The sequence below is a fragment of the Sciurus vulgaris genome (assembly GCF_902686455.1).
Source record: "Sciurus vulgaris genome assembly, chromosome: 5".
NCBI lineage: Eukaryota > Metazoa > Chordata > Mammalia > Rodentia > Sciuridae > Sciurus > Sciurus vulgaris.
The window spans coordinates 74,502,178-74,525,538 of NC_136465.1; the positions used below are offsets into that span (position 1 = coordinate 74,502,178).

General features: G+C 37.9%; 1 protein-coding gene across 1 annotated transcript in view; it reads right to left on the reverse strand.

The window, feature by feature from the left end:
* The window catches only part of LOC306661051 (antigen WC1.1-like), a gene marked incomplete at its 3' end in the record, with an annotated part of 301,199 nt that overhangs the window by 12,406 nt on the left and 265,432 nt on the right, over window positions 1-23,361 (reverse strand).

The window sequence follows — 23,361 nt, forward strand, 5'->3', positions numbered from 1 at the left end:
GTTTAAAATTGGGAGGTGTGTGTCACAGGCAATACTGTGAAAAAATTTACTAGGGTTGGGGTGTGGAGAGTGATTTCAATAGTAAGTGTCAGAATGGGAATTCCATGAGCCTGTGTATGAAGACAAATTTAGGAGGAGGAATTTGGAATTTGTTAGGTCATCTCTAAATGACCTAACATCTCATCTCATCTCCAAGAAATGAAAAAAAATTATATATATATATATATAATATATATACACACACACACACACACACACACACACACACTTATATGTGTGCATGTGTGTTCTTTTATATGGACATATCATCCTAAGCATTAAATGTGTATCTATCTGTGTTTGTATATCTGTGTCAGTCTACCATCTTTTTTGTTTGAAGGATCTATATCTATACACTGAATTTGAATTCACTGAAGAAAAATACTAGGATTGATTTTTCGCTATTTATCTCCAGAAACATTTAGTTCACAGGAAATAATTTAGCTTTAACATTTATTAATGAATGAAATACTCAATGTGTAGAAAATCACAATTTATATTTATTTTCCATATAGGAATAAGAAAAAAGCCTACTAAATAGTGTGCGACTGAGAAGAAAATATGTTCTTGTTAATAACTTAATCAGGATTTTTTACATCATACTTTCCATTACAGAAGACAGAGAATTCCGAGTATGATCAGAAGTTTGCAAGAGATTTGAACATTTTTTTTTTGGTCTTTTTGTTTTGACTAACAAGTAGAGTTGGAAGAAGGCATTCAACATTTTTGAATCTGATCAGGAAGTGATTTCAAGCATGAGTTTAGACCTTTGGGGATGGCATCAGGTTATAGATACGGAATTGTAAAGTAGTAGTAGTTTATGTAGTGAAGATGTTCAGCAAGGAATCCTTCTCAGGAGAATAGCAGTCAATAATTTTGCTATTTAATAAGCCATCAAAATGGAATGAACTTCAAAAGCATGAATCTATCTTATTAAAATGGCTACTTAAAGCATTATAATTAGAATATTCCTTTTTCTCACTGAAGCTGATATATAGTAACATGAAGTTTGGATGAATTTCAATTTATATCATTAAAAAGGTGTAATTTCAAAATGAAATCACTCATCATTCAGATGTTATGATTTTAATGAGTATGAGACCTGCAGGGCATCATAAAAATCAGCTATCAATATTGTTGGCAGAGGACAGGGACAAGAAAGATCAGCCTCCAGAACAGGAACCCTGATTGGCTGAAGGCTGTGCCTGTGGGTGCAGCCAGGTCTCTTTTTCTGTGGACTCAGGTTTCCCCTCAGTTCTAGCTCCATGCTAGAGGTTAACACCAGCACCACCAGCGAGGGCCGCTAGTTGTGCATGACTGATCATAGCTCTGGCTTCATTAGAGAGGGTAACCTGTCTGCAGTGGCCCTATTTCATTATTACTTTCCTTCTTTTTATTGTGTGTGGTACATTTCTAGCTCCCCAAAGCTAGAATGTCTCAGTTTAGATAGAAAATCATTACATTCAAGTTCTATTTGAGTGAATCCACTGGGATATAGATTATAGTCACCTATAGTTGAAATGTTATAAGGATATATTTGCCTTAAGCATTGAATTCTATTGCAATATCAAAGCTTTGCAAGGAACTTTTTTATAGTTTCACTGATGGAAATTGGAAGTATTTCAGATAAACACAGAGAACACTCAGTACAGATTTCATCTTTGCTCTTCTACTCTTCATAGATAAAAGAGGTCTAAATCAGCTATAGTCTGAGAGGGCCAAGGATAAAATCCATGCAGTAAATGTACTCAAAGCATCAATTCAGCACCTGTCATTGTGCTGTACAGAGTATCTAGAAATATTAGGAGGACAATATAATTGCAAACTCAACAATATTTAATTTTTCCTAAAATTTCATTAATTGGGCCACCATGCAAATTGCTGATGCCCTGGCCCGCTGTCTCTAGTGCTGAATAGAGGAATGAACCCTGGTGAGCTGCAGCAGACCATTTATCAACCTGGGGGTCACCTTTACGCACAAGCATTGACTATTCCCAACCTGGAGGTAGTGGGACAGCACCCTCCTTGGGACACCACATTATCAAGTTCCTCTCAGGCATCAGGCTACTGAAGAGTAGGAGGTTCGAGGGGATCCAAGATGGCATACTAGAGGGTGACTGCATATCCTGTCACCCAGAACCCAGGATTCAAGAAGGGAGGCATTGAGAGACCTCGGACTAATATAGAGCCATGGGGTGAGTCCCCCCACGCAGGTGAAGCTCGACCTGGGCGGCAGGCCTGGACAGTGGCAGCTTCTCAGAGCAGGGCAGGGCAGCTAGAGGTCTTACCCCAAGGGAGCCCACTCCCTCTGGCGGCAGCCTCGGTTCCACAGCCAGCTTCTGGAGCAGGTCGCCCAGTGAGAGCCTTTCCGCACAAAGCCAGCTCCAAGCCCGGGACCTAGTGGCGGGCACTGGCCCACAGGTGGCTTCTGGGACCAGGGCAGGGCAGCCAGAGACTTCCCAAGCAGCCCTGATCCCTCCAACGGCAGGTTCAATCCACAGCCAGCTTCTTGGAGCAGCCCGCCCAGTGGGAGTTTTTCTGCACAGAGCCAAACCCCAAGCCCGGGACCTAGCAGCATGCCCCAGCCTGCAGGCGGCTTCTGGGACCAGGACAGGGCAGCCAGAGATTTCCCCAAGCAGCCCTGCTCCCTCTGGCAGCAGGCTCGTTCCACAGCCAGCTTCTTGGAGCAAGCCGCCCAGTGAGAGCTTTTCCGCACAGAGCCAACCCCCAAGCCTGGGACCAGTAGTGGGCTAGGGGCAGCATTCTTCGGAAGCACTGTATTATCAAGTTACTCCAAGACTTCAGGCTACTGAAGGCTGGGAGGTGATATACTGGAACGCTACAGGGACACTATAAACCAAAGAGGAAATTTGCAATATCTCAGAGTCCCACTGATATCTGACCAATATGAGGAAACAAGGGAAGAAAATGTCCCAAACAAAACTAGATACTATATCAATAAAACCCAATGACAGCACAGCAGAAGAAATGTCAGAAAGGGAGTTCAGAATGTACATAATTAAAACAATCAGGGAAGCAAACGAGGAGATGAAAGAGCAAATGCGGGCATTGAAGGAGGAGATGAAAGAGCAAATGCAGGCATTAAATGATCACACCAATCAACAGTTAAAAGAGCAAATACGGGAAGCAAGAGATCATTTAAAGAAAGAATTAGAGATACTGAAAAAAAAAAAAAAACCAAAAAGAAATTCTTGAAATGAAGGAAACAATAAAACAAGTTAAAAACTACACAGAAAGCATAGCCAATAGGATAGAACACGTGGAACACAGAACCTCGGACGTTGAAGAAAAAAATATTTAATCTTGAAAACAAAGTTGACCAAACAGAGAAGATGGTAAGAAATCATGAACAGGAATTATGGGATATCATGAAAAGGCGAAATTTAAGAATTATTGGGATTGAAGAAGGCTTAGACAAACAAACCGAAGGAATGAACAATCTATTCAATGAAATAATATCAGAAAATTTCCCAAATATGAAGAATGAAATGGAAAGCCACGTGCAAGAGGCTTATAGGACTCCAAAAATACAAAATTACAACAGACTCACACCAAGGCACATTATTATGAAAATACCTAACATACAAAATAAAGACAATTTTAAAGGCCACAAGAGAAAAGAATCAAATTACATTCAGGGGTAAACCCAAAAGAATATCAGCAGATTTTTCAATCCAGACCCTAAAAGTTAGAAGGGCCTGGAACAAATTTACCAAGCCCTGAAAGAAAATGGATGCCAACCAAGAATCTCATACCCAGAAAATCTTACTTTCAGATTTGATGACAAAATAAAATCCTTCCATGATAAACAAAAGCTAAAAGAATTTACAAAAAGACAGCTGGCATTACAGAACATTCTCAGCAAAATATTCCATGACGAAGAGATGAAAAATAATGATGCAAATCAGCAACGGGAGGAACTAGCATAAAGGAATAGCCAAATAAAGGAGAAACCAAATCATGTCAAAAAAAAAAAATGAGTCAAATGACTGGGAATACAAATCATATCACAATAATAACCGTGAATGTTAATGGCCTGAACTCATCAATCAAAAGACATAGACTGGCAGATTGGATTAAAAAAAATCCAACAATATGCTGCCTGCAAGAGACTCATCTCATAGAAAGAGATACCCATAGACTAAAGGCGAAAGGATGGGAAAAAACATACCATGCACATAGACACAGCAAAAAAGCTGGAGTATTCATCCTCATTTCAGATAATGTGGACTTCAAACCAAAACTAGTCAGAAGGGAGAAAGAAGGACATTACGTACTGCTTAAGGGAAGCACAAATCAGTATGACATAACAATCATAAATATCTATGCCCCGAACATTGGCTCATCCATGTATGTCAAAGAAATGCTTCTCAATTCCAGAAATCAAATAGACCACAACACAATAATACTAGGCGATTTTAACACACCTCTCTCACCACTGGATAGATCTTCCAAACACAAATTGAATAAAGAAACCATAGATCTCAGTAACACAATCAACAATTTAGACTTAATGGACAAATATAGAATATACCATCCAACAAAGAATGAATACACTTTCTTCTCAGCAGCACATGGATCCTTCTCTAAAATAGACCATATTTTATGCCACAAAGCTACTGTAGCAAATACAAGAAGATAGATGACTACTACCTTGTACTCTACTCAGATTATAATTGGATTGCAAATTAGAAATAAATGACAGAATAAAAAACAGAAATTTCTCCAATACCTGGAGACTAAATAATATGCTACTATATGCTGAATGGATAACAGAAAACATCAGGAGGGAAATAAAAAAAATTCTTAGAAGTAAACGAGAACAAAGACACATCATACAAAAATCTCTGGGACACTATGAAAGCAGTACTTAGAGGAAGATTTATTTCATGGGGCGCATTCAACAAAAGAAGTAGAAATAAAAAAATAAATGACTTAACACTACAGCTCAAAGTCCTAGAAAAAGAAGAGCAGACCAACACCAATAGTAGTCGAAGACAGGAAACAGTTAAAATCAGAGTTGAAATCAACAAAATGAAACAAAAGAAACAATCGGGAAAATTAACAAAATAAATAGTTGGTTCTTCGAAAAAATAAACAAAATTGATAAACCCTTAGCCACGCTAACAAAGAGAAAGAGGGAGAAAACTCAAATTACTAAAATTCAGAATGAACACTGAAATATCACAACAGACACTAGTGAAATACAAAACATAATTAGAAGCTATTTTGAAAATCTATATTCCAACAAAACAGAAAAACTCGAAGACATCAACAAGTTTCTAGAGACATATGAATTACCTAAACTGAACAAGGAGGATATACACAACTTAAATAAATCAATTTCAGGCAATGAAATAGAAGAGGTCATCAAAAGTCTACCAACAAAGAAAAGTCTGGGACCAGATGAGTTCTCAGCCGAGTTCTACAAAACCTTTAAAGAAGAGCTCATTCCAATACTCCTCAAAGTATTCCATGAAATAGAAGAGGAGGGAACCCTCCTAAACTCATTCTATAAAGCCAATATCACCCTGATACCTAAACCAGACAGAGACACATCGAGGAAAGAAAATTTCAGACCAATATCCTTAATGAACATTGACACAAAAATTCTCAACAAAATTTTAGCAAATCGCATACAAAAATATATTAAAAAGATAGTGCACCACGATCAAGTGGGTTTTATCCCAGTGATGCAAGGTTGGTTCAACATCCGGAAATCGATAAATGTCATTCATCATATCAACAGACTTAAAGTTAAGAATCACATGATTATTTCGATAGATGCAGAAAAAGCATTTGATAAAATACAGCATCCTTTCATGCTCAAAACACTAGAGAAAATTGGGGTAGTGGGAACATTCCTTAACATTGTAAAGGCCATCTACGCTAAGCCCATGGCCAATATCATTCTAAATGGTGAAAAACTGAAAGCATTCCCCCTAAAAACTGGAACAAGGCAGGGATGCCCTCTTTCACCACTTCTATTCAACATTGTCCTTGATACTGTAACCAGAGCAATTAGACAAACCAAAGAAATTAAAGGGATATGAATAGGAAAAGAAGAACTCAAACTATCCCTGTTCACTGATGACATGATTATATATTTAGAGGAACCTGGAAATTCCACCAGAACTCATAAGTGAATTCAGTAAAGTAGCAGGTTACCAGATCAATGCTCATAAATCCAATGCATTTTTATACATAAGTGATGAATCTTCAGAAAGAGAAGTTAGGAAAACTACCCCATTCACAATAGCATTGAAAAAAAAAATACTTGGGAATCAATCTCACAAAAGAGTTGAAAGAGCTCTACAATGAGAACTACGAACACTAAAGAAAGTAATTAAGGAAGACCTTAGAAAATGGAAAGATCTCCCATGTTCTTGGATAGGCAGAATTAATATTGCCAAAATGGCCATATTACCAAAAGTGCTATACAGATTCAATGCAATTCCAATTAAAATCCAAATGATGTACCTTACAGAAATAGAGCAAGCAATTATGAAATTCATCTGGAAGAACAAGAAACCCAGAATAGCTAAAGCAATCCTCAGTAGAAAGAGCGAAGCAGGGGGTATCGCAATACCAGATCTTCAACTCTACTACAAAGCAATAGTAACAAAAACGGCATAATATTGGTACCAAAATAGACAGGTAGATCAATGGTACAGAATAGAGGACATGGACCACAAACCCAAATAAATACACTTTTCTCATACTAGACAAAGGTGCCAAAATATTGCAATGGAGAAAAGATAGCCTCTTCAACAATGGTGCTGGGAAACTGGGAAAAACCATATGCAACAGAATGAAATTAAACCCCTATCTCTCACCCTGCACAAACTCAACTCAAAATGGATCAAGGACCTAGGAATCAGACCAGAGACCCTGCATCTTATAGAAGAAAAGTAGGTCCACGTCTTTAACACGTCAGCTTAGGAGCAGACTTCCTTAACAGGACTCCCATAGCACAAGAAATAAAAGCAAGAATCAAACAACTGGGATAGATTCAAACTAAAAGCTGTCTCTCAGCAAAGGAAACTATCAGTAATGTGAAGAGAGAGCCTACAGAGTGGGAGAATATCTTTGCCACTCATACTTCAGATAGAGCACTAATTTCCAGAATCTATAAAGAACTCAAAAAACTCTACACCAAGAATACAAATAATCCAATCAACAAATGGGCTAAGAAAATGAACAGACACTTCTCAGAAGAAGATGTATAAGCAATCAACAGATACATGAAAAAATGTTCACCATCTCCAGTAATAAGAGAAATGCAAATCAAAAACTACCCTAAGATTCTATCTCACCCCAATTAGAATGGTGATTATCAAGAACACAAGCAACAATAGGTGTTGGCGAGGATGTGGGGAAAAAGGTACACTCATACCTTGCTGGTGGGGTTGCACATTAGTGCAGCCACTCTGGAAAGCAGTATGGAGATTCCTCAGAAAGCTTGCAATGGAACCACCATTTGACCCAGCTATCCTACTCCTTGGCCTCTACCCAAAGCACTTAAAATCAGCATACTACAGATATACAGCCACATCAATGTTCATAGCTGCTCAATTCACCATAGCCAGATTGTGGAACCAACCTAGATGTCCTTCAGTTGATGAACAGATAAAGAAACTGTGGCATATATACATGGAATATTACTCAGCCATAAAGAATGATAAAATTATGGCATTTGCAGGCAAACGGATGAAATTGGAGAATATCATGCTATGTGAGAGAAGCCAATCTCAAAAAACCAAAGGACGAATGATCTCGCTGATAAGCAGATGATGACATATAATGGGTGTAGGACCGGTTAGTGTTAGGGTTAGGGTTAGGTTTAGGGTTAGGGTTAAGGAGGGTGGGAAGAATGGAGGAAGGAAGGACTGTATAGAGGGAAAAGAGGGGTGGGAGGGGTGGTGGGAAGGAAATAAATAACAGAATGAATCAAACAACATTACCGTATGTAAATTTATGATTTCACAAATGGTATGCTTTTACTCCATGTACAAACAGAGAAACAACATGTATCCCATTTGTTTACAATAAAAAAAAGGAAGAAAAAAAAGAATAGGAGGTTCAAACAGTACAGTTTAATTTTATTGCAGATTTTAAAAAATTAGTAGTAGTATTATAATTATTCCTATTTTACCTATTATTTTCCTAATTTTTTTCTTTTATTAATATTTTTCTCACTCTACTTTCCTTTTATATATCTGTTTCCTTGGAGACTCTTTCTCCCTTTTCTCAAGCTAACAATCTACTTCTTTTAATTCTGAGTTCACTTTTCCTAAGAAATAGGATATCTATAGACTCACTTCTTATCTCATTAACATTATATCCTACACCCCTCCTCATCCTCTTTGTCCAATATTAGAAATTGTGGTCCTTATTGCTAACCTATTTGTTATGTTGTAGATAATAATTTGAACTCATCATCTCTGTTTATTGAGATACATGGTTAATATCTTAAGAGGGACTATTTGGGTTAAGGACGCATATTGTTTGTATGGTGTGCTGCTAATATTGATGTCTCACTTCAAGGTGAGGTATTGGAAATCTGCAGGGACACTATAAGTATATAGGAGGGAAACTGCAATACCTTTGATTCTCACTACTAGAGGGGAAGATACATGAACAACATGAGAAAACAAGGGAAGAAAGTGTCCAAAACAAACCTAGATGCTATATCAATAGAACCCAAAGACAACATGGCAGAAGAAATTTCAGAAAGGGAGTTCAGAATGTACATAATATAAAATGATCTGAGAGGTGAATGATGAGATAAGAAAGCAAATGAAGGTAATGAATGATTGCACTGATAAAGAGTTAAAAGAGCAAATGCAGGAAGCAAAAGATCATTTCAATAAAGAGATAGAGATTCTAAAAAAACAAAACAAACTGAAACAGAAATTCTTGAAATGAAGGAAAGATAAGACCAAATTAAAAACTTATAGAAAGCATACCAACCAGACTAGATCACTTGGAAGACAGAACCTCAGACAATGAGACAAAAAGTTAATCTTGAAAACAAAGTTGACAAATAAGAGAAGATGGTAAGGAATCATGAACAGAACCTCCAAGAATTATGGAATGTCACAAAAAGACAAATTTAAGAATTATTGGGATTGTGGAAGACACAGAGATACAAAACTAAAGGAATGTATTCAATGAAATAATATCAGAAAATTTCCCAAACCCGAAGCATGGAAATGGAAAATCAAATACAAGAGGCTTGCAGGACACCAAATGTACAAAATTAAAACAGTCCACATCAAGGCACATTATAATGAAAATACTTAACATTCAAAAGAAGGACAGAATTTTAAAAGATTGCAAAGAGAAAGCATCAGATTACGTTAGGGGCAACCAAAATGGATATCAGCAGATTTCTCAGCCCAGACCCTAAAAGCAAGAAGGGCCTGTAACAACGTATTTCAAATTCTGAAAGAAAATGGATGCCAACCAAGAATCTTATACCCAGAAAAACTTACCTTCAGATTTGATGATGAAATAAAATCCTTCCATGATAAACAAAAACTAAAAGCAATTACAAATAGGAAGTGTGCATTACAGAACATTCTCAGCAAAATATTCCATGAGGAACAAATGAAAAACAAAAATGTACATCATTAGAAGAAGGAACTTCCCTAGAGGAATAGCCAATTAAAGGAGAAATCAAGTCAAATTAAAAGCCAAAAATAAGCCAAAATGATCAGGAATACATGTCATATCTCAATAATAACCCTGAATGTTAATGCCCTAAACTCATCAATCAAAAGACATAGACTGGTAGATTGGATTAAAAAAAAAGACCCAACAGTATTCTGCCTTCAAGAGACTCATCTCATAGTAAAAGATGCCTGCAGACTAAAGGGGAAAGAATGGGAAAAACATACCACGCACAGACTAAGTAAAAAGTGGGGATTTCCATCCCATTTCAGCTAAAGTGGACTTCAAGTCAAAGTTAATAAAAAAATAAAAAGTCAGAAGGAATAAAGAAGGACATTACATACTGCTTAAGGGAAGCATAAATCAGCAAGATATAACAATCATAAATATTTATGCCCCAAACAATAATGCATCCATGTACATTAAAAAATCCTTCTAAATTTCAGGAACCAAATAGAGCAAAACACAATAATACTAGGTGACTTTGACACACCTCTCTCACCATTGGACAGATCTTCCAAAAAAAAAAAAAAATTGAACAAAGAAACCATAGAACTCAACAACACAATCAATAATTTAAACTTAACAGACATATAGAATATTCCATCCATCAATGAGTGAATACACTGTCTTCTCAGCAGCACATGGATCCTTCTCTAACATAGACCATATGTTATGCCACAAAGCTACTCTTAGCAAATACAAAAAGATAGAGATACTACCTTGCAGTCTATCAGATCATAATGGAATGAAATTAGAAATCAATGATAAAAAATAAAACAAAAACTACTCCAACACCTGGATGCTAAATAATACACTTGAATTTTGCATGGATAACAGAAGACATCAGGGGAGAGATAAAAAAATTCTTAGAGGCAAATGAGAACAACGATATATCAAAATCTCTGGGACACTATGAAAACAGTATTAAAAGGAAAATTCATTGCATGGAGCGCATGCAAGAAAAGAAAAAAAAAGTCAACAATTAAGTGATCTAACATTGCAGCTCAAAGCCCTAGAAAAAGAAGAACAGATCAACACCAAAAGTAGTAGAAGACAGAAAATAATTAACATCATAGCTGAAATCAATGAAATTGAAACAAAAGAAACAATAAAAAAATTGACAAAATAAAAAGTTGGTTCTTTGAAAAAAACAAACAACATTGATAAACCCTTAGCCACACTAATGAAGAGGAGAGAAAACTCAAATTACTAAAATTCATGATGAAAAAGAAAATATCATGACAGACACTATTGAAATATAACAATGAGAAACTACTCTGAAAATCTATACTCCAACAAAATGGAAAATATTGAAGACATTGACAAACTTCTAGAGACATATGACAATTTAAACAGATGAGTTTCAAGCAATGACATAGAAGAGGTCATCAACAGCCTACCAACCCAGAAAAGTCCAGGACCAGATGGATTGTTAGCTGAGTTCTATAAGGCCTTCAAAGAGAACTCATTCTAATACTCCTTAAAGTATTCCACGAAATAGAAGAGGACGGAAACCTTCCAAATTCATTCCATGAAACTAATATCACCCTGATACCAAAACCAGACAAAGACACATTGAGGAAAGAGAACATCAGACCAATATCCCTAATGAACATATATGCAAAAGTTCTTAACAAAATTTTAGCAAATCACATACAAAAACATATTAAACAGATAGTGCACCAAGATCAAGTTGGTTTTATCCCAGGCATACAACATCTGGAAATATATAAATGTAATTCAAAAAGATGATAAATGTAATTCAAAAAAAAAGAAGATAAACCTAAGATTTTCTTATTAATATAAACATTTTAGTATGTCCTCTAACATGGTCTTTAGAAAATTATTGAAAATTCATTAGTTATTGAAAATGATTGAAGAATTCAATGCAAAACTGTAGGATGAAATTTCCCCTCTTCCTTTCTTCTGTAAAAACTGACTCTTCTTCTAAGTCTGTGATGATTCAGTTAAGATTTTTTCAATCTTCTCACACTTAGAGGCAAGAGCCACATCCCAGTCTGATCAATTGTTCCAGGAGCAGTAAGAATTGATAGGAGGAGGCACACTTGCCTTAATCCATAGAGACTAAGCAGTGATTGATAACTTGACATAAAAAGAAACAGCAAAAGGCAGGGAGTCCTTTGTCCCCATAGTTGCATATTTGATCACTACTGGAAATTACATAAGGCCTGCTAAGGACATTTTAGTATCTGCACAAGGCTGGTATTTTTATTGAGCTGTGAGGCTTTAATAATTTCATAATTCCTTGGAGATTATCATGAGAATTGGGATCACCAGAACCATTCATATATTTGTTTGAAATATTATGTTTGTAATACTACTAATATGTTTTCTGGGCTTTGTGCCTTCTGTGTTTTTATAGACTATCATAAGTAACATTTCTCCACATGAGGACCATGGCAGAGCCTGAATGACTGGAGCTCCTCAACCAAATTGACTTACCTGAGGTGAGGAGGTGATTTTCAGGGTGAAGACTGGGCTGACACTGAAGGTTACTCTCCAGCTCCTTGTCCTTTTAAAGGATATCAGTCTTCCTAGTCTGACTCATTCATAGGTAGCAGGGATAGCAAGAAACAGCAATTTTACCAACAACCACTGAGTGTAGGGTTAATACAATTAACCAAATTTCATGAAAAATCCAGAGGACCAATACAACCAAATTAAAAGTAACATTAAAACCTTAAAGTTTGATATCTACATCTTACATACTAGAGAATAGACTCTGCTTTTTGTGTCTTAAATCAGAAGAGACAGAGACAGACTCATGCTTCAGTCCAAAAAGGAGGCTGCATCAAGGCCCACAGCAACAACCAACAAATGGTCCTTCTTGTGGCCTGAGGAAATTGGAGGACTGGCACTGAAAAGAACTAAAGGTGAAGAGTGTGTGTTTAGTACATGACAGCAAATGGATTCTTTTGGTGGTTTCTCTTGTGGGGACAGAAAGATGGGCAGTTCCCAGGCAAGGTCTGGCTATTGGTGGGTTTCAGCATAAGTAAATGAGGTATTATGATATTTATCCTAAACCCACTCTCAGTCTCAATTTCCCTTCCTAGAACTCTGAATTCTCCAATACCCTAAATGCCTCTTCATGATGGTTGCTTTCATGACTAAGCTTAAAGATCCACAGGGTTAAAAGGTGTTAAATATGTTAAAATGTTATAATATTGAAGATGCTCAGGTGCTATGTCCTTCTGTTCTGACAGAGAAGAGTCAGAAGAATGAGCAGAGTAAGTAACTTGTTTGAGGTTAGAGATATGGTGACAACCATGCAAGTATTCTGTGTTCTCTCTTATGCCTCCCAGTGACAACTCCTCAGCCCAGGTGACAGCATGACCTCTCCTCTCTCTTGAGCCCACTGGCAAGTACATGTAGTTCCATTCTTCTTGGTGCCCCACCTCTCCTCTTATTTCACAGAGGTGGCCACCTCTTTCCAAACTGGGTTTATTTGCAAAAATAGTCAAATCCCAGGAGGGCAAGTAGGAAGCAGGTCTTTAGGAAACTAATCTTTCTGCACCTATGCCAGCATCTGGGTGATCACCAATTCTCCACATCCCAACTTTTACCTAGGACTCTTTCAACTTGGGGAAATGGTCTCTATCACTTCCTCTCGATACTAGAACCTTTGGGCTCAAATTTATCCAGGTAAACAAAAGAGGTAGGGTGGCGAGGTTGACTTGCAACGTCTTTCATCAAGACCACACCTCTGTTTCTTCCACTAAGACCAAGATTGCTCCTCCACTCTTCCTATTGCTAGGACTCATCTGCCTCTAACCAGCTCTCCAGGACTTTGATCATAAGCCTCGTTTCTGTATCTACCTGTCTCCTTGTCCACCACTCCACTGCCCTTACTATTCTGTTTAGGGCACAGAACTGTGTCACCTGAGTAGATGGGAATGTCTCCATCAGATGTGATATTTGGCCAGGCAGAGGTCCACATAGATCCCAGTATCTTCCTTGAAGACCAAACTTGCCCTGTATTTTTGGACTTCCTAGTCATCTCTGAAAACCAGAGATGAGAGTTTGACCTTTCCTTTGAGGTACAGAAGCAGACAATGAGAGTGGTCAATGGAGGCCCAGAAATGGGCAAAATGCCTGTGATCAGGAAAGGATAAAATGGGGCAGAGGGGTCTTCAAATGAGACATAATCTAAACTTTCTACTCAGGCCTGATATAGAAGAGAGGTATTTGAAGGGAATATTGAGAGTCTGCTTCCATATTTTCTAATTCAAAATACTAATGTCCTCTCAGAATTTGCCATTTTCAGAAAGGTTTCTGGGTGCTGGGTATGTATATTTCAAGGAAATATTGCTCATATCTTCATGGAGCTTTACATGTAGTGAGGACTAAAACAAACAATTTCAAGCCATTTGAAGTTTATGAGAGACTTGGGTGGAAAAAAGAAAGAAAAATTCCATCTGCAGAAGCATACTGAATCACATGAATCATTCTCACTGGAGTAAATTAAAAATGACCACCAGCTATATCCTTGTCCAATCTTTTGCTACAAAGACACATTGCTTCCTTGGACAAGTTTCAAATTTCTTAAAAAAGTGTCATCCATAGGACCTTTTCATCCCTCATTCTGACCTCAACGCCTCAACTTTGAGTCACTCTTACAAATCATTCTTCTTTTACACAGCAAGGGTATACAGAATTCACATGAATGAACAGACTCCTCACCCTACTCCAGGGTCTTAAGTACTGCTCAGATCATCCTATGTGCTCTTTGTCACCCCTCTGTTGCCATTTCCCAGATATTGTAAGCTTCCTCAAAAAATTCTATTTGATCCCTTGTCCACATTCTTATCAAATTTACCTCTCAGTTCGCATCTCTTGTAGTATTGAATCCATCACATATAAACTATATCATCTTCCCTCCATTTCTTCTTAGCTATAGCATTTCCTCCTTTTCTTATTTAAACTTATTTGACCTGATACCTAAAAACATAACTAGTATACCTATTAAGGGAGTAAATAGATCTCTTGGTGCGTGTATACATTGTGTTATCTTTGTTTCCTCAAACATTTTTCATTTCTTTTGTGAAAATTTTCAATGTGCTTTCTTCTTGCTTTTTGAAATAAAGTTCATTTTGTAGCTATGGTAACCCTACTGTGCAATGGTGCACCAGAATTTTTGTTCCTATCTAAATAAAACCTATTATTGATTTCTTCCATTTCTTTTTTTTATTGTAAAAAAATGGGATACATGTTGTTTCCTTGTTTGTATATGGAGTCAAGGCATATCATTTGTGTAATCATAAATTTACATAGGGTAATGTTGTTTGATTCATTCTGTTATTTTTTTCCTTCCCCCCACCCCTCCCACCCCTCTTTTCCCTCTATACAGTCCTTCCTTCCTCCATTCTTGCCCCCATCCTTAACCCTAACCCTAAATGTAACCCTAACCCTAACACTAACCCCTCCCACCCACCATTATATGTCATCATCCGCTTATCAACGAGATCATTCATCCTTTGGTTTTTTGAGATTGGCTTATCTCACTTAGCATGATATTCTCCAATTTCATCCATTTGCCTGCAAATGCCATAATTTTATCATTCTTTATGGCGGAGTAATATTCCATGTATATATATATGCCACAATTTCTTTATCCATTCATCAATTGAAGGACATCTAGGTTGGTTCCACAATCTGGCTATGGTGAATTGAGCAGCTATGAACATTGATGTGGCTGTATCTCTGTAGTATGCTGATTTTAAGTGCTTTGGGTAGAGGCCAAGGAGTAGGATAGCTGGGTCAAATGGTGGTTCCATTGCAAGCTTTCTGAGGAATCTCCATACTGCTTTCCAGAGTGGCTGCACTAATGTGCAACCTCACCAGCAATGTATGAGTGTACCTTTTTCCCCACATCCTCACCAACATTTATTGTTGCTTGTGTTCTTGATATTCGCCATTCTAATTGGGGTGAGATGGAATCTTAGGGTAGTTTTGATTTGCATTTCTCTTATTACTAGAGATGGTGAACATTTTTTCATGTATCTGTCGATTGCTTGTACATCTTCTTCTGAGAAGTGTCTGTTCATTTCCTTAGCCCATTTGTTGATTGGATTATTTGTATTCTTGGTGTAGAGTTTTTTGAGTTCTTTATAGATTCTGGAAATTAGTGCTCTATCTGAAGTATGAGTGGCAAAGATATTCTCCCACTCTGTAGGCTCTCTCTTCACATTACTGATAGTTTCCTTTGCTGAGAGACAGCTTTTTAGTTTGAATCTATCCCAGTTGTTGATTCTTGCTTTTATTTCTTGTGCTATGGGAGTCCTGTTAAGGAAGTCTGCTCCTAAGCTGACGTGTTAAAGACGTGGACCTACTTTTTCTTCTATAAGATGCAAGGTCTCTGGTCTGATGCCTAGGTCCTTGATCCATTTTGAGTTGAGTTTTGTGCAGGGTGAGAGATAGGGGTTTAATTTCATTCTGTTGCATATGGTTTTCCAGTTTCCCCAGCACCATTTGTTGAAGAGGCTATCTTTTCTCCATTGCATATTTTTGGCACCTTTGTCTAGTATGAGAAAAGTGTATTTATTTGGGTTTGTGTCCATGTCCTCTATTCTGTACCATTGATCTACCTGTCTATTTTGGTACCAATATTATGCCGTTTTTGTTACTATTGCTTTGTAGTAGAGTTGAAGATCTGGTATTGCGATACCCCCTGCTTCGCTCTTTCTACTGAGGATTGCTTTAGCTATTCTGGGTTTCTTGTTCTTCCAGATGAATTTCATAATTGCTTGCTCTATTTCTGTAAGGTACATCATTTGGATTTTAATTGGAATTGCATTGAATCTGTATAGCACTTTAGGTAGTATGGCCATTTTGACAGTATTAATACTGCCTATTCAAGAACATGGGAGATCTTTCCATCTTCTAAGGTTTTCTTTAATTTCTTTCTTTAGTGTTCTGTAGTTCTCATTGTAGAGGTCTTTCACCTCTTTTGTGAGATTGATTCCCAAGTACTTTATTTTTTTCAATGCTACTGTGAATGGGGTAGTTTTCCTAATTTCTCTTTCTGAAGATTCATCACTTATGTATACAAATGCATTGGATTTATGAGCATTGATCTTGTAACCTGCTACTTTACTGAATTCACTTATGAGTTCTAAAAGTTTTCTGGTGGAATTTCCAGGTTCCTCTAAATATATAATCATGTCATCAGCGAACAGGGATAGTTTGAGTTCTTCTTTTCCTATTCATATCCCTTTAATTTCTTTGGTTTGTCTAATTGCTCTGGTTACAGTATCAAGGACAATGTTGAATAGAAGTGGTGAAAGAGGGCATCCCTGCCTTGTTCTAGTTTTTAGGGGGAATGCTTTCAGTTTTTCACCATTTAGAATGATATTGGCCATGGGCTTAGAGTAGATGGCCTTTGCAATGTTAAGGAATGTTCCCACTATCCCAGTTATTTCTAGTGTTTTGAGCATGAAAGGATGCTGTATTTTATCAAATGCTTTTTCTGCATCTATCGAAATAATCATGTGATTCTTAACTTTAAGTCTGTTGATATGATGAATGACATTTATTGATTTCCGGATGTTGAACCAACCTTGCATCACTGGGATAAAACCTACTTGTTCGTGGTGCACTATATTTTAAATATATATTTGTATGCGATTTGCTAAAATTTTGTTGAGAATTTTTGTGTCAATGTTCATTAAGGATATTGGTCTGAAATTTTATTTCCTTGATGTGTCTCTGTCTGGTTTAGGTATCAGGGTGATATTGGCTTTATAGAATGAGTTTGGGAGGGTTCCCTCCTCTTCTATGTCATGGAATACTTTGAGGAGTATTGGAATGAGCTCTTCTTTAAAGGTTTTGTTAACTCGGCTGAGAACTCATCTGGTCCCGGACTTTTCTTTGTTGGTAGGCTTTTGATGACCTCTTCTATTTTATTGCTTGAAATTGATTTATTTAAGTTGTGTATATCCTCCTTGTTCAGTTTAGGTAATTCATATGTCTCTAGAAACTTGTTGATGTCTTCGAGTGACGCTGTCCAGTGTAGTCAATTTGGTGTGGGAGACAAACGAATAGCGAGGCTCTTGAATTCGGAATGGTTTATTGTAGATTCAGGAAACCCGGGAACTGGAACCTCGAACCTGGAACCCCGGCACTCGGGGAGAGCCAGCTTATATCCCTTCCAGGAGGTGAAGGGTAGGGCTGACGCCAATTATGCGAAGATCAGGCGAGGAGCCAGCTGCCCAATCATGGTAAAGGTCAAAACAAGAAGGCACGATCAGGAGCACTCGAGAACACATGTGCATGCACTGTATGTGTGGACTTAATTGAATATGGCCAATGACAAATCACCTGAGTGTGCTTATGTTAATTAATCTCCTCACTGCTGATGTGACCAAAACAACTTCTGGCTGGCTGCCAGGCGCCACCTTGGCGTAGTCCGCATGGCATAGCCCCCAACATTTGAGGTTTTCTGTTTTGATGGAGTATAGATTTTCAAAATAGCTTCTAATTATGTTTTGTATTTCACTCGTGTCTGTTGTGATATTTCCATTTTCATTCCGAATTTTAGTAATTTGAGTTTTCTCCCTCTTTCTCTTTGTTAGTGTGCCTAAGGGTTTATCAATTTTGTTTATTTTTTCAAAGAAGCAACTATTTATTTTGTTAATTTTTCCAATTGTTTCTTTTGTTTCAATTTCGTTGATTTCAACTCTGATTTTAACTGTTTCCTGTCTTCGACTACTATTGGTGTTGGTCTGCTCTTCTTTTTCTAGGACTTTGAGCTGTAGTGTTAAGTCGTTTATTTGTTGATTTCTACTTCTTTTGTTGAATGCGCCCCATGAAATAAATCTTCCTCTAAGTACTGCTTTCATAGTGTCCCAGAGATTTTTGTATGATGCGTCTTTGTTCTCGTTTACTTCTAAGAATTTTTTTTTATTTCCCTCCTAATGTCTTCTGTTATCCATTCATCATATAATAGCATATTATTTAATCTCCAGGTATTGGAGAAATTTCTGTTTTTTATTCTGTCATTTATTTCTAATTTCAATCCATTATGATTTGATAGAATACAAGGTAGTATCTCTATCTTCTTGTATTTGCTAACAGTAGCTTTGTGGCAAAAAATACGGTCTATTTAGAGAAGGATCCATGTGCTGCTGAGAAGAAAGTGTATTCATTCTTTGTTGGATGGTATATTCTATATAAGTCGGTTAAGTCTAAATTGTTTATTGTGTTATTGAGATCTATGGTTTCTTTATTCAATTTGTGTTTGGAAGATCTATCTAGTGGTGAGAGAGGTGTGTTAAAATCGCCTAGTATTATTGTGTTGTGGTCTATTTGATTTCTGGAATTGAGAAGGATTTCTTTGACGTTCATAGATGAGCCAATGTTCGGGACATAGATATTTATGATTGTTATATCTTGCTGATTTATGCTTCCCTTAAGCAGTACATAATGTCCTTCTTTATCCTTCTGACTAGTTTTGGTTTGAAGTCCACATTATCTGAAATGAGGATGGATACTCCGACTTTTTTGCTGTGTTTGTGTGCATGGTATGTTTTTCCCCATCCTTTCACCTTTAGTCTATGGGTATCTCTTTCTATGAGATGAGTCTCTTGCAGACAGCATATTGTTGGATTTTTCTTTTTAATCCAATCTTCCAGTCTATGTCTTCTGTTGATGAATTCAGGCCATTAACATTCAGGGTTATTATTGTGATATGATTAGTATTCCCAGTCATTTGACTCATTTTTGTTTTTTGACATGATTTGGTTTCTCCTTTATTTGGCTATTCCTTTAGGCTAGTTCCTCCCATTGCTGATTTGCATCGTTGTTTTTCATCTTTTCCTCATGGAATATTTTGCTGACAATGTTCTGTAATGCTGGCTTTCTTTTTGTAAATTCTTTTAGCTTTTGTTTATCATGGAAGCATGTTATTTCATCGTCAAATCTGAAAGTAAGTTTTGCTGAGAATAAGATTCTTGGTTGGCATCTGTTTTCTTTCAGGGCTTGGTAAATGTTGTTCCAGGCCCTTCTAGCTTTTAGGGTCTGGATTGAAAAATCTGCTGGTATTCTTGTTGTTTTCCCCCTGAATGTAATTTGATTCTTTTTTCTCGCAGCCTTTAAAATTCTGTCTTCATTTTGTATGTTAGGTATTTTCATAATAATGTGCATTGGTGTGGGTCTGTTGTAATTTTGTATATTTGGAGTCCTATAAGCCTCTTGTACTTGCTTTTCAATTTCATTCTTCATATTTGGGAAGTTTTCTGATATTTCATTGAATAGATTGTTCATTCCTTTGGTTTGTTTGTCTAAGCCTTCCTCAATCCCAATAATTCTTAAATTTGGCCTTTTCATGATATCCCATAATTCTTGCAGATTCTGTTCATGATTTCTTACCATCTTCTCTGTTTGGTCAACTTTGTTTTCAAGGTTAAATATTTTGTCTTCAATGTCTGAGGTTCTGTGTTCCAGGTGTTCTATCCTATTGGTTATGCTTTCTGTGTAGTTTTTAACTTGTTTTATTGTTTCCTTCATTTCAAGGATTTCTGTTTTTTTTTTTTCAGTATCTCTAACTCTTCATTGAAATGATCTCTTGCTTCCCATATTTGCTCTTTTAACTGTTGATTGGTGTGATCATTTAATGCCTGCATTTGCCCTTTCATATCTTCCTTCAATGCCTGCGTTTGCTCTTCCATCTCCTCATTTGCTTCCCTGATTGTTTTAATTTTGTACATTCTGAACTACCTTTGTGACATTTCTTCTGCTGTGCTGTCATTGGGTTTTATTGATATAGTATCTAGTTTTGTTTGGAACATTTTCTTCCTTGTTTTCGCATATTGGTCAGATGTCAGTGGGACTCTGAGATATTGCAGATTTCCTCTATTGGCTTATAGTGTCCCTGTAGATTTCCAGTATATCACCTCCCAGCCTTCAGTAGCCTGAAGTCTTGGAGTAACTTGATAATGCAGTGCTTCCGAAGAAAGCGGCCCCTAGCCTGCTACTGGTTCCAGGGCTTGGCGCTGGCTCTGTGCGGAAAGGCTCTCACTGGGCGGTCTGCTCCGAGAAGCTCGCTGTGAAAGGAGCCTGCCACCGGAGGGAGCAAGGCTGCTTGGGGAAGTCCCTGGATGCCCTGCCCTGGTCCCTGAAGCTGCCTGTGGGCTGGAGCTCACCACTGGCTCCGGGACTTGGAGCTGGCTCTGTGCAGAAAGGCTCTCATTGGGCGGCTTGCTCCAAGAAGCTGGCCGTGGAAGGCGCCTGCCGCCGGAGGGAGCAGGGCTGCCTGGGGAAGACTCTAGCTTCCCTGCCCTGCTCTGATAAGCTGCTGCTGTCCAGGCCTGATGCCCGGGCCGAGCTTTACTCGGTGCGGGAGACTCACCCCGTGGCTCTATGTTAGTCCGAGTCTCTCAATGCCTCCCCTTCTTGAATCCTGGGTTCTGGAGCGCCAGGAGATGCAGTCACCCTCTAGTCCACCATCTTGGATCGCTGATTTCTTCCATTTGTAACCTCTACACTTTCCAGCCTAAGGTAATCACAATTCTATTCTAAACTTCTAAACTTTTGTGAGATCAACTCTTTTGGATTTGCCATATAGTAAGATTATAAAGCACTTATCTTTCTTTGTCTGATTTATTTCACTTAAGCTAATGGTCTTCAGGTCCATGCATGGTGCAGTAAATGAAAGGATTTTATTTCTTTTTTGGGGGCTCAAAGAGTATTTCATTGTATAAATGTACTTCATTTTATTTATCCATTTATTAGTTGGTGGACACCTAGATTATTTCCATTTCTTAACTACTATCAGTATTGCCACCATAAACATGGGAGTACAGATATCTCTTCAACATCCTGATTTCATTTCCTTTGCATAAATGCTTAGCAGTGGATTGCTGTATTACATGGTAATTTTGCAGGGGGCCAATCTGATAATGTCTTTGTATTTCTGTTGTTTGTAAAGGATAGCTTTGCTGTGTTCTGTATTTTTGATTGGCAGAGATTTTTCTTTCAGTTCTATGAAAGTCTCATGACACTCACTTCTGGTCTGTATGTTTACTATTGAGAAGTTTACTGTCACGTGAATTAGGACACCTGTTTTAGTCAGTTTTTTCATTGCTGTGTTTAAAGGATCTAATCAGAACAATTTTAAAGGAGGAAAAGTTTATTTGAGGGTCACAGTTTCAGACATCTTAGTCCATAGAAGGCAGACTGCATTCCTTGGGGCTTGAGGTGAGGTTGAACATCATGGTGGAGTGTGTGGCAGAGGGAAGCAGCTCATATGAGATCAGGAAGCAGAGAGAGACTCTACTCGCCAGATACAAATATATACCCCAGTTCCCATCTCCTCCAGCTGCACCCTACCACCCCTACCACTTCAGTTACCACTCAGTTAATCCCTATCAGGGGATTAAATCACTGATTGAGTTAAGACTCTCACAACCCAATCATTTCTCCTCTGAACCTTATTGCATTGTCTCAGGTTTGAGCTTTTGGGGACCACCTCACATCCAAACCGTAACAACCCCTTATGTGTTGTTTGTTTCTATTCTCTTGACACTCTTTATCTTTCACCTTTGAGAGCTATGTTATAATAAAGAGCCCAAGGGTCCAGGTCAAATCTGTGTGCCCAACTAACTTTTCACTTCCAAGCAGAGACTTAACTCTCTACTCTTCCCATAGTGTCCCGCCTGGGGCTTTGGGGAAGAATGAAGTGGGTGGTCCTGTGGCCACCAGTGCTGCAATCTATTGCACAACCTGAGGCCACAGTCTGCTAGGACAACACAGAACTGGGAAGGGATCAAGTCCCTCAATGCTATGAACTGCCTACTGTTGAGGTGGACTCAAGGTCCAAGACTCCTGGAACCAACCGCAGGTTCTTGTTGAGTCTGTCCCACCAGCACACAGGTCTTGCTTTCTCTATGAGCTCTTTCCTACATTTGAGGCCTCTAATTCCTAAAGTGCTGAGGATAGTCATGGTGGTCCTGGCATTGTGTTCTAAGATAAAATCATGTTTCTGCTCTTGTGTCCTGCTCCTTAGCAAGTGGAGTCTTGATTTTCCTCTGTCAAGGCAGGTTGGAGGAGTGGTGGTGGAGACAGTCTCATTGCTCCCCAACTAAACACAGATCCATGGTCACAGTCTGAGGTTACTAGCATGGAGACAAGGATTGTTGGGCTCTGTTGGGCACCAGCCTAGTATTGAGTTTCAAGTCTAAGGTCTGTACTTAATTACCTTTCCATTTCCTAAGAAGGATGCAACTTTCTTCATGCTGTGTCCTAAACTACATAAGCACTTGAAATAATAAATATGCATTAATATTTTATTGCTTCCCACATTGATCTGGCAGCACAGTGTTAAATTCACCTCCTGATATGAGTTTATACAGAAGTTACTTGAAAAAGAAATGTAGAGAGAATCCACTGTAGTAATGGTAGAAGGAGAACCTGTGACTCAGAATTGCCAAGAATTCTGATGTCTGAATCTGGAAGGGAAAATCACAAATTTGCAGGAATCCATAAATTCCCCTGTGATGTGTTTAACCCCATCCCTGTTCCCATACGTCTATTAACCAGTGCAAAAATATCTCTGGCTATACATATACAAACACTCAATTCAACTGAGGAAAGTAGAGCCTCATTCTT